This window comes from Phoca vitulina, unplaced genomic scaffold (assembly GCF_004348235.1).
Source record: "Phoca vitulina isolate PV1807 unplaced genomic scaffold, GSC_HSeal_1.0 scaffold100, whole genome shotgun sequence".
Taxonomy (NCBI): domain Eukaryota; kingdom Metazoa; phylum Chordata; class Mammalia; order Carnivora; family Phocidae; genus Phoca; species Phoca vitulina.
In genome coordinates, this window is record NW_022589803.1 from 702,844 (window position 1) to 717,089 (window position 14,246).

At 58.0% G+C, this 14,246-nt stretch overlaps 1 protein-coding gene across 1 annotated transcript in view; it reads left to right on the forward strand.

The window, feature by feature from the left end:
* Positions 1–14,246, forward strand: part of GGT1 (gamma-glutamyltransferase 1) — a 30,283-nt gene that overhangs the window by 4,710 nt on the left and 11,327 nt on the right. The window contains exons 2-3 of the mRNA XM_032397589.1: positions 696–804; positions 13,892–14,076. The gene's annotated coding sequence lies outside the window, so the exon portion shown is untranslated. The remainder of the gene's footprint in view (positions 1–695; positions 805–13,891; positions 14,077–14,246) is intronic.

A 14,246-nucleotide genomic window follows, 5' to 3' on the forward strand; every position in this document is an offset into this window, starting at 1 on the left:
CCTTCTTCCAGCTTGACAGGGGTGGGGAGGCAGTGTGAGGAGGGGGAGCCCTGGCTCCTCCAGGGATCAAGTTTGAGCTAGGGACCCACCACAGCTCTAGGGGCCTACTTGGGGGCCTGCTGTCCCCTGCAGGCCCCCCTCCCAGCTCTGGGCCCTCACATTCCCTGGATAGGGGACATTTGGAGCACTAGGCTCCAGATCCCCAACTCCCACAGCAAAGAGGGTGTGTCCAGCCTATGAGGACAGTGGGCCTGGGCACCGGTGCAGGAGGGGTGAGCACAGACAGGGTGTGTGTGGGGTAAGGGGTGGCCATCTGAGGGCACATGGTAAGTGAGGGCAGACGCAGGTTCCTCTTTTGGGTTAAGTATTGCCCTCCAGGAGTGTGTCTGGGGACAGGGTGCTGGGCACTGTGGTCCCCCAGGGCTGAGCCCCTGATTTAAGACAGAGGACAGCTTAGTGTCCTTGTCACTTGACCATCCACTGAACCCTGACCCCTGTTGTTGCCTGCTTGGACACCCCCGTTGGGACTCCTGGGGCCTTTCCATCCTGGGCCCCCTTCTCCCCTGCCATCCGCCAGCTGGACCTAGCAGCCTCCACTACCCCCCTCTGTAGTCAGCATTGTCCTGGGGCCACCTTGGCACCACAGGTTTCCTTCCTGGCAAACCTGCATGACCGCTTGGCTTGCCTTCCTCCAGGGCCCAGGCGCCGTCGCTGACCTGACGTGGTGGTGACGGGACCAGAGACTTACGCAGCAGCCCCTTGCCCCAGGGACCTCTCAGACCCCTGTCCAGAGCTGGCAGCCTGGTAAGAACCCCCTCCCTCTCCTCTACATCCTCAGGGCTGGAGCCAAAACTGGGCTGTCTCCCAAATCCTGACCATATCCTTCCAGAGGCCGAGCCAGGCCTGGACATTGTCCCCTCAAACATGAGAAGGCCGAGGTGGAGGTCCAGGGGGGTGGGGAGGGAGGGCTGAGCTTGGTTGTCACGGAGGGGGAACCCAGGCAGTGGCATGCAGGGGTGCTCAGGGTTGTAGTCCTGTGGAAAGCAGAGAACTGCCCCCCAGCCCCACACCCCTCAGGTCCTACCCCACCCTCTGTGTTCTTGGCTGAGAGATTCCTGGAGGACATTTTCCCAGAAAAAGAGGGAGGTGGTGTCTGGGCCTGGATCCCTGGATGGGCCTCCCTCTGCCTCCTGTGGGGGTGGTTAGGTTGAGTTGGCTCTTAGGGAGTGTTTCAGGCCTAACCTGAACTGGGTAGGAGGCCCCAGAGACAGAGCTGTGCCCTCAGGAGTGGGGGGCATCATTCCTCCCTACTAGTCTCCGTGTATATTTAAGTAAAGGCTGCTGGCCTCCCTCCCTGGAGTTGCCTTGCTCTGTAGATCTGTGTTTGTGGAGACCCTCTTTGGTGGATGGGTCGGGGGTGGAGGGGGCAGGGGTGTGCTCTGATTGCCCCCCCAGCTGCTAGGGCTAATAGGGTTCAGCGGCTTGTATCAGGCCCCTGGACAGCCAGTGAGGGGGGAAGTTGGGGAGCCAGAGAGTCAGGTGGGAGGGACACAGCTGGACCCCAGGCCTTGCTGGGGACACATCCTGGGCCCCAGGTGGGGCCTGCCAGGAGACAAGCAGCAGTGCCAGTCACATCTTTGGCTTCCCACGCTCTTGGCCACCCCATGTGGTAACAGGGAGCTGGAGTGACAGGGAACCAAGGTCCAAATGACCCAGAAGAAGGGGAGAAGGGTGTGGCTGTGGCTGGAACTGGACCTGCCCCACCTTTGGGCCTCTTCTCTATCCACCCAGTGGGATAGTCTAAGCCCCAGTACCTGCAAGGTTTATGGTACCTCAGCGAGTAGCCAGGTGACAATGAGCCTTCTGGCAGCCACTCCCGAGAAGGATGCAGGATGGTTTGGGAACTCACTAGGAGGACAGAAGCAGACAGACACTCAATGGAAACAGTTTCTCTTGGAGCTGGCTCTATAGGGATGTGCTGTAAGCCTGCCGCAGGGCCAGGAATCTCCATGGGGGGTAGGTTCACAGGTGTAGGCTCGGGACTGATTAGAATCGCCTGGACCTGTCCTTTTTAGGGCGTACGAACATAGGCAAAGTAGGTAGCTGTGTTAGTTTTCTGTGGCTGTCATAACAAATTATCACAAACTTGGTGGCTTAAACAACAAACGTATTCCCTCACAGTTCTGGGGACTGGAAGTCGGAAATCAAGGTGTTGGCAGGGCTGCGCTACCTCTGAAGGCTCTAGGGAAGACTCTTCCTTTGCTTTTTTCTAGCTTCTGGCGGTTGCTGGCATCCTTGGCATTCCTTGGTTTCCAGCTCCATCACTGCCACCCGGGCCTGTGTTGTCACCTGGCTTTCTTACCTGTGTCTGTGTGTCTCTCCGCACATGGCCTTCCTTTTTTTTTTTTTTTTTTTTTTTAAGATTTATTTATTTAGGGGCGCCTGGGTGGCTCAGGCAGTTAAGCGTCTGCCTTCGGCTCAGGTCATGATCCCAGGGTCCTGGGATCGAGCCCCGCATCAGGTTCCCTGCTCAACGGGGAGTCTGCTTCTCCCTCTCCCGCTCCCTTTGCTTGTGCTCTCTCTCTCTGTCAAATAAATAAATAAAATCTTAAAAAAAAAAAAAAGATCGGGGCGCCTGGGTGGCTCAGTTGGTTAAATGGCTGCCTCCGGCTCAGGTCATGATCCCAGGGTCCTGGGATCGAGCCCCACGTCCGGCTCCCTGCTCAGTGGGAAGCCTGCTTCTCCTTCTCCCTCTGCCTGTGCTCTGCCTACTTGTGCTCTCTCTCTAGCTCTCTGTTAAATAAATAAATAAATAAAATCTTTAAAAATTAAATAAATAAAATAAAATAAAATAAAATAAAATAAAAGATTTATTTATATGAGAGACAGAGAGAGAGGAGGGAGGCGCAGAGGGAGAGGGAGAGAGTCTCGAGCAGACTCCCCACCGAGCTCAGAGCTCGGCTGGCCTGATCCCACGATCTGGAGATCACAACCAAGCTAAAGCCAAGAGTTGGATGCTCAACCGCCTGCACCACCCAGGCGCCCCCTCTTCACATGGCCTTTTTTTTTTTTTAAGATTTTTTATTTACTCATTTGAGAGAGAGAGAGGGCAAGCCAAGCAGGAGCAGAAGCTGGGCGGAGGGTCAGAGGGAGAGGGAGAAGCAGGCTCCCCGCTGAGCAGGGAGCCAGATGCGGGGCTCGATCCCAGGACCCTGAGACAATGACCCGAGCCAAAGGCAGATGCTCAACTGACTGAGCCACCCAGCTGCCCCCTCACATGGCCTTCTTATCAGAACGATGGTTATTGGATTTAGGGCCCACGCTAATGACATCTACAAAGACTCTATTCCTGGATAAGGTCACTTTCAGAGCTCCCGGATGGATATGAATTTGGGGGGATGCTGTTCAAGTCACTATGGTAGCTTCTGCAAACTTCAGTTTCCTCATCTGTGACACGGGGAAAATAGGATGCCCGCCTGGCATCTTATTGTAGGATTAGACACAACAAAGAGTCCAGCACACAGCGGTGTTTTTACAAATTGATTCTCTATGGCTTTATACTGAGTCCCCCCAGCCACCCCACAGCCTTCATTTGCCCACTCAGTGCTGACCACTGGGCCCTGTGGATACTGTGGAGCCTAAGACACAGGAAGTCAAACTAACAGCTACGCCCACAGGGGTGGGGAGCTGTGATGGGGCCCCATGGGGCACTCTGGGGCATTACTGGAGCTGAGGAAGACACCTGACCAGGAGGCAGGGTGGGGAGGACTTCCAGAGGAGGTTGTATTGAGACTGGGGTCTGAAGGAGGAGTGCCAGCTTGAAGTTCCAGCAGGGAGCAAGGGATGAGCCTCAGGGAGGAAGGGGTGGGGCCCTAGCAAGGCAGGAATTTATCTAGAGGGTGTGGGGGCCTTTGATGGGTTCTTAATGAGAGAGAAGTGCTCAGATTTGCATGTTCAGCAGGGGCTAGAGCAGGGAAAGAGTGGCTGTGGACCCCGAGGAGGAGTTGCCAGGTAAGGGGGGCTGGGGTCCCGTGCAGACAGGAGGGGGGTAGACGTAAGGCTGTTGGACAGGACCAGTGAGGTTGGAGGGGGGCTGGGGTCCCATGCAGACAGGAGGGAGGTAGATGTAGGCTGTTGGACAGGACCAGTGAGGTTGGGGCCGGGGCACTGAGGCTAGGCTGGCTGGGGGGAGCTATGGGGAGGGCTGTTACTTAGTTCAGGTTTAGGCACACATGTTGACCTGAGGCTTCTGAAACAGCAACTCACAAAATGTTGCAAGCAGGACTCAGAGAGTAACCGAGTTCAACTTGAAGCGATGCAGGAGGCCGAGGAACGAGGTGGCAGGGGGTCGGGGCTCCTAGAAGCCCTGGCGGAGGGCCAGCAGGGCATGCAGGGAAAGTGTTGGGTGGTTTTGGCATCAGGAGAACCACAGGACCACTTACCCCCCGGGGGAGTTTCGGGGGTGGGGGGGGGGGTTGGAGAGGCGTGGACAGACAGGCTTGAGTCAGTGACTGAGGCCCCTTGGAGACAAGATCAGATGCCCCTCTGAGACAAGACCAGGCCCTGCCCTGGGGTGGGGGCTGGAGTCAGAGAGGCTCAGCCTTTCTCCTCCACCCCCTGGAGCTCCCAGACACTGCAGATAATTAGAGGTGATGTGATAAATGCTACCTGCGCAGGGTGTCGTGGGCAGAGAGGGCAGGGCAGCCAGGACGAGGGAGGCACTTTCTGCCGCTGAGCCCTGAGCCATTCATCAGGCAAGGACAGAGGCGACTGCAGGCCTGGGCGTGGGGACCATGGAGGTAGCGGGCGCTTGCTGTAGCTCATGCAGCCATCTCAGGGAATCCGCCCAACAATTATTTTTTTTTTTTCAAAATTTTATTTATTTATTTGAGAGAGAGAGAAAAAGAGCGAGAATGAGCGGGGGTGGGGAGGAGCAGAGGGAGAGGGAGCCCGAGGTGCCCCCAATTATTTTAATGATTTCTGCTCCCCAGATAGAAAACTGAGCACAAGAAGAGGAGACCCTAGGGGCGCCTGAGTGGCTCAGTCATTAAGCGTCTGCCTTCGGCTTAGGTCATGATCCCAGGGTCCTGGGATCGAGCCCCACGTCGGGCTCCCTGCTCAGCGGGAAGCCTGCTTCTCCCTCTCCCACTCCCCCTGCTTGTGTTCCCTCTCTCGCTGTGTCTCTCTCTGTCAAATAAATAATTAAAATCTTAAAAAAAAAAAAAAAAAAAAAAAGAGGAGACCCTGGGCCATGGGGTGGCAGGGGTTGCATTTGAACCCAGGGACCCGAGAGCCCATGCTCTCCTGCCTCTGGGTTTGGGAGCTGGGCTTGGCCCACCGGGTGCCGGACTGGCCCTGCCGCCAGCCATTCCCAGGTGTTAATGAGCTGGAGGCCCACACACGGGCAGTGCTCCAGCCTCCAGCCGCACATCAAAGGCAGGTGTTGAAATGGTGACCAGCGGATGGGGCCAGCGGGAGTCAGCCAGGCTCCCTGCTACCATGGGGCGACAGCAGCCTCTTCACTGAGCTGGAGTCTTCCTTCCATCCGGTCAGTGTGGTCTGTGCGGCTCTGAGAGGCTGTGGCCAGGTGGCAACAGGGTCTGTCGGGCAGGCCCCTGCTCCTCAGTGGGCAGGAAGTGAGGTCAGGCCCACCTACAGCATGCCGACTCTCACAGCCGCAGAAGGCTTTCCAAGAAGGCAAATTGGGGCTTGACACTGGGAAGAACTTGCCGACCAATCAGTTTGGCTGGCTTTTAAGGTAGTGAGGGCCCCCGTCAGGGCAGGTATGCAAGCCAACCTTTCTGGGGTGTCGGAGATAGGATATCAGAGACCAAACCTTTGGGATTCTGTGACCCTAAAGCTGATTAAGATGCTATGGTGTTGGGCATCAAAGTCACTTTTGTTCAGCCAGCTTACCAAATGTCTCCTCGGTGCAGATACCAGGGGACACTCTGGGGTAACATCAGGTTTCCTGGCTCCCGGTGGGCCCTGGGATGGTGTCCCAGCAGTTCTGGAGGGGACTGGACCGCCCTCCCAGCTCACACATGGTGAGGCTCCCGACTGCATTTTGGGAGGTGGTGTCCCTACGGCAGTGGCCCACTCAGGGCCCGAGGCTCACCTGGCACTTCCTGAGGCTCAGGCCTAGCCCCCCACAGCAGGGTGGGGCGCAATGGAGGCTGCAGTGAGGTTCTACTTTCAGGAAGTGGTTTGTAGGGCCTTCCCCATGTGTCATGGGTCAAGTTTCTACCCCCCCCCCAGTCTGTGGTTTCCCTTAGCACCCTTCTTGCCCCACCAATGCCTTCTTTCCCAGACACAGAGCTGGGGCAAACCCAAGCCTGTCAATACAGGAAGGGCCTTGGAGGCCACTGTAGTTCCTCATTTCTCAGAGGAGATGGGCCAGGTGCCCAGCCCCCCAGCCCCTTCTGTCTGACCAAGGCCCCTGGGGCACCCTAGGTTGCTGATACCTGCGCAGTAGGGGTGATTAGGAGATAAAAGGCATCAGGATGGTGGGGTGACGCCCCCTCATGCTGCCTTGGCAGCTACCCCTGGCTGGAGGCCAGCCTTGCCCAAGAAACTCATCAAGGAACAAGGACACAGAGAATCCATCTCAGCAGTCCCCAGCCCTCAACACTCCCTTCTTCCCATGGCCCTTACCCTCTGGTCACCCACCAGGGTCTTTTTTTTTTTTTTTTTTTTTTTTTTTTTAAAGATTTTATTTATTTGACAGAGAGAAAGACAGCCAGAGAGGGAACACAAGCAGGGGGAGTGGGAGAGGGAGAAGCAGGCTTCCCGCAGAGCGGGGAGCCCGATGCGGGGCTCGATCCCAGGACCCTGGGACCATGACCTGAGCCGAAGGCAGACGCTTAACGACTGAGCCACCCAGGCGCCCCTCACCCACCAGGGTCTTAATGAGTGAGCTGGGGTTAATGGGTTACCCAGCCAGGTGACACATTCACCAGCCTCCTGGGGCTCTCAAAGTCCAGACCCACTGGCCTGGCCTTCAGGGTCTGAGCTCAGCCACTTCCCTTATTAGTGTTGACACCTCAGGGCTCAGGAAGGGCCCAAGGAGGTCAAAAAGTTCCCTTGTGCCCTCACTACTCCCAGAGAGGCCTCCGGTGCCAGCCTCCAGGCTCAAGTGGTTTCCTCCACCTGGCATGTCCTACCCAATCCAATCCCAGCTCTGCCCAGATTCTTTTTTTTTTTTTTTTTTTTAAAGATTTTATTTATTTATTTGAGAGAGAGAGAGAATGGGGCGGCGGGGTGGTGGTCAGAAGGAGAAGCAGACTGCCCACCAAGCTGGGAGCCCGACATGGGACTCGATCCCGGAACTCCAGGATGATGACCCGAGCCGAAGGCAGTCGCTTAATCGACAGAGCCACCCAGGTGCCCCTCTTCCTGGATTCTTAAGGCCCCCATCACAGCGTCTGCCTCTCCTCCAGGGCCCTGGGCGCCTCCTCCTCCCTGGCTGACCATACTAAGCCCATCTTCAATCCTGCTGTGGGCTCCCTGAGAAAAGACTCTGGACAGGCCAGGCTTAGATGGGGGAATGACTGAATGGATGAGTTTAGGCGAGGGCCATGCTAGTGGTGGTCATGCTGGTCATAAGTGGGTCTCAGAGACACAGGTAGTCTTGGGCCTGCCAGCCCTGTGGGGGCACCCACCCTATCTCATTCAATGGGCCAGAGCAGCTAGGGCCACGAGCACACAACCCCATCTCCTGCCCTTACCGCCATGTGTCCTTCATCAGCCTTCCTGCTCACGACCCCAGAAATGTAGGGGATGAGGAAAGGCTCCCCTGGGTCATGCGACTTCCTTCAGTCCAGGTCACCAGGGTCCTTGGAGTGACAGCCCCTAGACTCAACCTGTAGCCCCAAGGGTCAGGGAAAGGGCATATTTGGAGGAGCATCCCCTACTCCAGAGTCGTGGAGAGAATCCTAGACTCCTCAGCCTGCTAGGGCCTCAGATGCTTACACTCCCAACCCCAGTGGTGTGGGTATCTGGTTGCACCCCTGTCTGGACATCGTAAGTTGGGGGAAGCCCACCTCCTCCCAGGGGACCCTTGGCCTGAACTGCCTCTGCCTGAAACCCAGCCTCATTCAGCCCCACTGAGGCCTCCAAAGCTCAGGTCTCTCATTCAGGATTAGGGACCCTACTGGACTCAAAGAGGCCAGCAGCTGTCCCAGGTCACACAGCCCCAGGGACAGGACGAGGAGCCAGCCCAGTTCCCACCTGGAAAGGTTCCTGTGCCTTTAAAGCCTCCCTCCACCCAAGCCGGCAGGGAGAGGGAGGGGAGGAGCTGGGTAACAGCTGGGCACTGGGGACTTCCCTCTGTGCTGGAGAGGAGCAGGAGGACCAGCCCTGGAGCCAGGTGAGCCAGGAGGGGCATCTGACTGTGCCTCAGTGCTATGTGACCCCAAAGGACAGCTCATCCTGTCTGAGCGACTAGACATTGTAGGTTGGGGTCACCCAGGCTTAGGGCCTCCCGGAAGTGTGGCTTCCATTTCCAGCTCTGCCACGTGCTGGCCCCTTCCTCTCCAGCCTCAGTTTATGCACCTGAGTAATGGGAGTGAGCTGACCTTCAGGGTGAAGGGGACGGGGCTTGTGTGAAAGGCTCCCGAAGAGGGGTTGCACAGGTCTTTGTCTGACCGGCTCTAGGCTGGGGGTCCTCTGTTTTTTTTGTCTGGTAAGGGGGTTTGAGAGTGCCTGTCCAAGCTTTCTGGCTCACTGTGCCACAGGTGTGGGGTGGGTGGAGGAGGGCCGCGTGCAGCTGCTGGACTTCTCTAAGGAAGCCTTTGAAGAAGCCACGACACCCCGGAAGTGGACTTTTGGAATTAAGAGGGAGGAGAGCAGCATGGAGAAACTGAGGCCCAGGAGGATCTGGTAGCCTGGAGCGCGGGAGCTGTGATGGGGGCTGAGGTACTGTGTCCTCTGGCCGTGCTTTGCCCCTCCCCGGGCTCCGGGTTGCGGCTGTGATGGGGCGCAGGGCAGGCTTAGTTGTGCAAGGGGTCATTGCACAACTCTAGGGGGCGCCCACCACTTTGTGGTCATCGCAGGCATGTAGAGCTATTTCGACAGGTATCTGGCTTAGTGGTTGTCAAGCACTGGGGGAGGGAGATTTTTCTAATTCCCCACCTTGTGCCGCTAGGGTGAGCAGCGAGGGAGATAGATCCCAACCCGCCTGGGTAGCGGTAAGCTTTCCGTTGGGGGTGTGGGCAGGGCTCAGGAAGACGCCAAGAGCTATGTTCTCATGCCTGGTTGGGGGTGGGGGTGACTCCTCATTGCGGGTGGGGGTGACTCCTCACTACGGGTGGAGGTGTTAGGGCCAGCCGTGTGGGTTCTGGGCTTACCTGCAGGTCCCCATGTCTCCCCCAACCCGGGGCCAGCTGACTTGCGTGAGTTGCTTCAACCTAAGCCTTGGTTTCCTATCTGTGAATGGGTCTGGGGTTGTGCCCCAGTTTCACCCCTGGGGCTCTGAGGTTGTGGTGACATAGTCCTCAAGCTGGGTTGGAGGTTTAACAGAGAAACTTCAGGCTTCCTCATGCTCCCCTCTCTGAGATTCCCACCCCTCCCCAAGCTACTCCACTCAGCCTAGATTCAGCGTGTGTGTGTGTGTGTGTGTGTGTGTGTGTGTGTGTGTGTGTGTGTGTTGGGAGGGGGTGGTGCTGATGATAAAGTCAGTATCTCTGGTGAGTGAGGCTTTTATATTCCTGGGGACGGGGAGCTTACTATCTTATGTGCCTAGGACAGGAACCATTGGGCCTGGAGGAGACTTTTCAGGCCAGCCCTTGCAGTCTTTTCTGGGGTGACATGGTTTCCCCAGACCAACACCCCTCAGGTCCCCTCTCAGTGTGTAGGGGTTGGGGGGCCTGACCAGAATAGAATGTGATACACTCAACATGTGAGGAAGGTTCTTTGTTCTGTAAATCATGCCTTTGGGTTTTTGTTTTGTTTTGTTTTTAAGATTTTATTTATTCATTTGAGAGAGAGAGAGAACACAAGGGGGGGGAGGGGCAGAGGGACAAGCAGACTTCCTGCTGAGCGGGGGAGCCCCATGCAGGCTCCATCCCAGGACCTGGAGATCATAACCTGAGCTGAAGTCAGACACTTAACCGAGTGAGCCACCTGGGCGCCCCCATCATGCCTTTGTTGACACAGCTTTTAATGAGACCCCTTTCCTCCTCACTCCCCTCCCTGGAACCTTCAGCTGCTTCTGGGCTTTGTGCCCCCAGGCAGCTTCCCCCTCCCCAGCTTGCCCCAGGCCAGGGATTTCCTGTTGGGATCACCTGTGGGGTTTGGGCCACCCTCTGCCCACTCACACATTCTTCGTACCCTCCCGCCGCTGGAGATATGGCCCTGTCTTATGCCTTCCCAGGCAGGGAGACAATTGCTGAGCAGGCTCAGGCTAGGGGCAGCCCCATGTCTCTCCACTATAGACCCCTCGCAGCCGACTGCCCTGCAGTGCAAATCCCCTGACATCCTGGCTGGTGTCTAGCCCTCAGGGAAGAGCTATGGGCCTTGGTCCCTGGATCCTGGCCTGTCCATCTTCTCAGTCATCCTGGTCTGCAGGTGATGTCCCGGGAAAAAGCTTAGTCATAGCACCACCATCCTGGGGCCATGGAGGATTTACGTAGAAATGCATTTTTTGGTGGATTTCGTCCCAAGCTTGCTCAAGAGCAGTGGGTGAGAGGACAAGACTTGTTTTGATTGTGTGACCCAGGATGGGCAGCAATACCTGGTCAGCCTCTGTCTCTCTACCTGCTTATCAGCTGGCACAGCCTTGTAGGGTGGTCATAGATTAGATATTCCAGATGGAGACTGTGGGGGCTCCCAGGCAGCCTAGACACAGGTGGTTGGGAGCCAGGGAAGGAGCCGTGACTCAGGGAGTGGCTCAGCCTTATTCTTGGCAGATGGAAGCCAAAGGGGAATGGGAAGCAGGGTCCAAGGTCTCCTGGGCTGGGCATGCACTTGTTCCTGGCTCAAGCTCTCCTTGTTGGGCTGGTAGGGACACGCAGCAACTTGGGGGCTGGTATGGGGCGGCCTGGTGTGTATTGCTGGGTTCTGTGACTTGGACCAGCTCTGGCCCTCTCTGGGCCCTGCCTTTCCAGGCTGCTCAGGTCGTTTCTTGGGCCTGAGGTGCTAACATTCCTGCATAGGCAGTGGAACTGGTCTGGACTCGAGGCCCCAGGCTATGTTCCAGGAAGTCACACTTGGCATCTGCCTGAGTGGTGTGGTAAAGGCTCTCAGGTCCTGCTTCTGGACATCATGTTTGGCCCTGGAGTTCAGATGCTCTGAACAGGGACAGGGTGAGCCAGGAGGGTACCCAGCCTAGGGCTTGCTGGTGGGGTGCTTGCCAGTGCACTCTGCCCTTTGAGGGGAACCGAGGCCAAGAGAGGGGGACCCTCTGCCTCTGTCACTGCACCTCTCTTGCCCTGCTGGGGCCATACTCCTCACCTCCTGCCATTGCCAGGGGGAACCCAAGAGTCACTGCTCTTATAGCACCTCCCATCTCCTGCCCAGGGCCCTCCCAGGACTGCGTGAACTTTAGTCACTTAGTGACAGGCCGAGTCACTGCGCCTCCCTGCTGCCTTGACGTCAGACTCTGGGGCTGTCCTCCCTGTCAGGCTGGATCTTTTAGAGGACAGCCTGTTCTCCACCCCACTCCGATACCTTCAACTGCTCCATGAGGTGGCTGGGGTCACCCGGCCAACCGCTTGCCTGCTCTGGGACTCGGTGAGCAGGAGAGTTCCTCTGCCCTCTCCTGCCCCTTTCCTGCCTCTGTTCCTCCTTGGAGGTGCCCTCCCTCGGATCCCAATCCCAGTTCAGAGGCCCCCTGAGGAGCTCTGCAGGGGGCTGCAGGCGTGGCTCTGGGCCACTCCTGGGAGTGGGGGGGGGGGGTGGAGGGCCAGCCGGAGCTGTGGCCCAGACTTTCCCAGGCAGACAGATCTGGCCGTGTCCCAGCCCAGAACTTCTTCTGAGGATAGGAGCTTTCTTGGGCCCCTGCCAACCCCAGGCCTCAGGTAAGCCCCCCTGGGTCATGAGGAGTCGGGTGGGGGTTTGAGGCCAAGCGCTGTGCCCGACCTATTCTCTGGCCTCAGTTTCCCCTCCTGACACCGATTTGGGTGAGAGCCAGGCCTCTGGGCTTGGACATTATTTTAATAAGTCTTTGAGAAAAACGTGGGGTGTGGGAGGGGGGTGGGAAACGGAAGCCCAGTCCCCCGCAGGGTGTCTTCCGCAGGGCAGGGGACGTCTGCCTGCAGGGCCTGGGCTAGGCCTCCCTGCTGCCCTGCCCAGGGAGGAGAGCATGGGCGTCGGTGCTGTCCACCCCTCTCCATACTCCCTGGCAATCTGAGCCTTGCTGGGTGCCCCCTGGCCCTCTGGAAGCCCACCTGAGCCCTGGGGTGGATGGATGGATGGATGGATGGATAGAGAGATGGATGGATAGGGGAGACTGGAGTACAGACCACAGGAGGTCATGGCTGGACACTACAGGGGCCCAGGGGGAGAGGAGAGAGGAGGGCCCTGAAGGGGGTCTTGGCTCACAGCCCCAAGCCCAGGAGAAATGAGGCAATGCCCCCAAGGTGCCTGGTGGATGGGACTGGAGGGCCTTCTTGGCGGGTGTGGCTGTGCCCATGCTGAGAAGGGGGTCATGACCTCTGTCCTACCCCACCCACCCCCACCACGTGTGGTGGGAAAGTTCTGTGTTCCTGGCCCAGGTCCTAAGGTCCCTTGTACCTCCCAGCGCGGTTATCTCAACGAGGAATCCTTAACCCTGACCCAGCCTCCAGGGTGTGCTCTGAGGGCTCTCAGGCCTGTCGGAGGGCAGAGGGCATAGACTGTCCCTTGGAGCAGTGGCAGGGGGAAGGGCCTGGTTGGCACTTTGGAGAGAGCCTTCTGCTGCTTTTCGGAGGACTGAGGAGCCGGTGGTGCTGTCGGGAGGGAAGGCGGGGAGGAGGCTTTGCAGGAGTCCCGCCAGAAAGGCTGGTGCCTGGATTCAGTCAGGGTGGGGAGGAGAACCTGGCTTGAATCCTCCTGGGGATGGAGGGTAGTGTCTGCCGTGCGGCTGCCCACTGAGCCTGGGAGGGGAAAGCCCTTTCTTGCTGGCTGGCTTCTGGATGTCCCCGACGTGGGGTGGGACTCCATTCCTAGACCATTTCTGGGACACCGTGTCTGGCCCTGGAGCTCAGGCCCTCTGAATAGAGACAGGGTGAACCAGAGGGAGTCGCAGCCTGGGGCTTATCGGCAGACACCCCTCTTTAACTGAGATTACCTCTGTCACCACACCTCTCCTTCCTTGCGGGGGTCACACCCCTCGCCTGCTGCCAACACCGCAAGGACCCAAAAGCTCGCCGCTGTCTCTCCCTGCACAGCCCGGAAAGGAGCCAACAGGGAAACAGTGAGCAGGAGGCTGACCAGCTTCCTCCTGCCCTAGCTATAGGCCTCCGGGGCATCACCCTGGTAGCCGATGACCATTACAGCCAACAGTCCCCTAGCACTCCAGCCTTTCCAATTTACTTAACCTCCGCAACATCCCCCTGCAGGATGCCTCTGTCATTCACGCTGGGCAGGTGGTCAGTGACGTGCCCAAGACCCCACATCAGATGAGGGGCAAGACTCAGATGGGATGAGCTGGCTCCAGGGCCTGCATGCCCCATCCCCTTGGCCCGGCACACGTGGGCTTCACCACTTTGTCACATGACGCTCACACCACTGAACCCGGGCCTCGCTCTGGGCAAACCCTCTCTCGGCAGCGCCTGGAGATCTCCCTCAAACGTGGGAGCGGCTGACAGCCTCCTCTTCGGCTCCAGAGTTCATCTGGAGGCAGAGGAACCTCACAGAGCTCCCGGGGGAGGGCTGACTCGGCCTGTTTCAGGTACACTGTCTCAATTTTCAGGAGAACAAGGGGGCTGTGTGGTCGCGGTGTCTCTCTGGAGCAGACTCTGTGGCCGCGGGTGCCTGCAGTGTGTGAGGGAGACCCCAGTTATCTCAGCAGCTGCTCCAGCCAACCTCCCCCCCCCCGCCCCAGCTTTGGTGGCTACCCCTGCAGGCAAGGCGTGGGGCTCCCATCTGCTGAGAAAGGTAGGTCCCTGCCCTGCGGCAGCTCATCTGACCATTGGAGGAGACATGGCTGTCTGCTCTCTGAACCCCACAGTCTGGGGCAGGCCACTCTGGGGGGCCCATGGATGGTACATGGCTCCGGGCTGAGGTGGGGGTCACAGAAGGAATCGGACCAGGCTTGTCCCTCGTGG